A 2,242-nucleotide genomic window follows, 5' to 3' on the forward strand; every position below is an offset into this window, starting at 1 on the left:
AGTGTGTGTGTGTGTGTGTGTGTGTGTGTGTGTGTGTATGTGTGTGTGCACAAAGCAACTTCTGTTTCACTTAGACTCAGCCACAAAACGCCTTCCTGCTTGAGAAGCCGCACATTCTCTGTAGCGAGGCCGGCAACTCAGAAGACCTCGGTAGAAAATGTCTCTTTGCGGGACCTCGTAGAAGCTGGGGTCCCGGGACGGGGCTAGAAGGACTCCGAAGGGTTCAGTCTGATCGTATCAGCTTATGCTGAAAACTGGAGATGCCATCAGCTCCCTGGGAAGGAAGAGCCCACAAATGTGGAGATTCATCCCAAGAGGGCAAGCCGGCGTGAGGATGAATTGTGGGGGCGAATCCAAAGAGAGCAGAAATCTGGAAACACTGATCTTTTTAAAAAAATTCCTGCTGGCTGCACTGGGGGGTGTCAAGCGTGCAGAGAAACCTGGGTTCGCCAGCACGCTCCCAGAAAGGGGAAGGGCCTGGCGGTCGGGGTGGGGGTGGGGAAGCGAGTGGTGCAGAAGGTGAGGGTGTGTTCTGTGAGGGGCGCAGGTGCTGCGTGCGGGGCGGTGGGAGTGTGGTACGCATACGTGGCGCAAGTGCGCGTCGCATACGTGATGTGGGGCGCGTGTTGTGTGTGTCTTCTGCGTGGGGTAAGGTGTGTGTGTGTGACTATTGAAACTGAAGATCAACCATTTCGGGCGCCGCACCCGGACTAGCAGAACTTGACACCTTGCCTCACTCCGCTCTCACCTCTGCCCTCTGACGCAGCTCACATTTCCTTTCCACCGAGCGCAAAACTGAGGATCAGAGAATGTGAAAACTGTTTCGGCCAAAGCGGGAAATGTCGATCAATGACATCACCCTGGTGCGTAGACATACCTGTCCACCGCCCCCCGCCCCCCTGCCCTCGCACCCCCTGCTGGTGTTAAATCATTAAATCATCACTGGGCTTCAAGGCTGAAAACCTGAGATCTGCTCTCCGCCCTGCCCCCTATTGGCCTTGGCACCTTGTGGGGGTCCTTATACCCCTCACCTTCCCCCCATGTGTGCACAGCTGCTGTGCATTTCACATGAGAGTCCTGCCACGAATGGGGATGGACTTGGCCAAGGTGTTGGTCCACCTGGGTCAAGCAGGCCTAGTGGTCCCCTGGGCCGAGTGGAGAATTTGGACAGATACAATAGATTCTCTAGGGGACAGCGTTGTCCTTTTGCGGTTACTAACGGTCTCCACTTCAACACCCCATTTAAAATATGAATCACTGCAGATCTGGGGCCTCCAGCTGTAGCTCTGAAAACTTCATTCGGAAGTACCCAGTCCTCTGTAAGCGCCTGCCCTCCCCTGCCTTTCTGCTCATTTTTGGTGGCACGGTATCTCAGAGGGCCAGCAGGAGCCCCAGCTCCTCCTAAGGAAATGCCTTGTGGATGATTCTTCCCGCTGCAAACGCAGTGATCCCAGACAACTGAACGTCACTGGAGTTGGGTCAGACTCTAGAGATTGGTCTGAATATTCCTTTCCAGTGAAACCCTAAAATCACAGATCCTGGAGAAGGAAGAGCCATCAAGAGGTAAATTGCTTTCTTGCACTACCTAGAGTGGTATAAATTGTACCTGCATCACCGTTAAGGAAGCTGACGCCCCCCTCCCTGGACCCCAAGTCAGGCTTAGTTTTGGAAGCAGTGGGTGCACGGGTTCCTTTGGTCTGGTAGCTGAGGTGGGGCTGAAGCCAGCCAGTGTCCTCTGGGGTGTGCACCTAGCTGATCTGGTGAGAAGGCTGTGGCCGGCGGTGGGCACGGACAGCGAGAGAGTAGCGGGGTCTCTCTAACCTGCCCAGCGCCGCTGAGAACAGATTTGCTCCCTTGGCCTCTGTCTTCAGTCTCTTTGATGAAAGTGGAAAACTTCTGATTATGGAATGGAAGCTGTGGGTGTTGAAAAATAAAACGGCTTTGCTTGAAGTGCAGGTCTTCCTGAAGGCCCGTGGGGCTGAGAAGGGCAGTGGAAAAAAATGTTTGTCTTACAGTTACACGTTTTGCATACAGTACAATGTCCTGAGAGGGAAGGCTGACAAGGGGGAAAAAAGTCACCCTTTGTTTTTACTCAGAACCTTCTGAGCGGTTGAGATTTTAGATCTGTTTGCTTCTCCAGCAGCCCGTGGGCCCAATCTCACTGCTGTCCCCATGCCTCTCCTCCACACGCAAGCCTGCAAGCTTCCCGGCATCCCACGGGTCTGAGCCCCCCTCGCTGCTC

This window comes from Enhydra lutris, unplaced genomic scaffold (assembly GCF_002288905.1).
Source record: "Enhydra lutris kenyoni isolate GAN:26980312 unplaced genomic scaffold, ASM228890v2 scaffoldscaffold13, whole genome shotgun sequence".
NCBI lineage: Eukaryota > Metazoa > Chordata > Mammalia > Carnivora > Mustelidae > Enhydra > Enhydra lutris.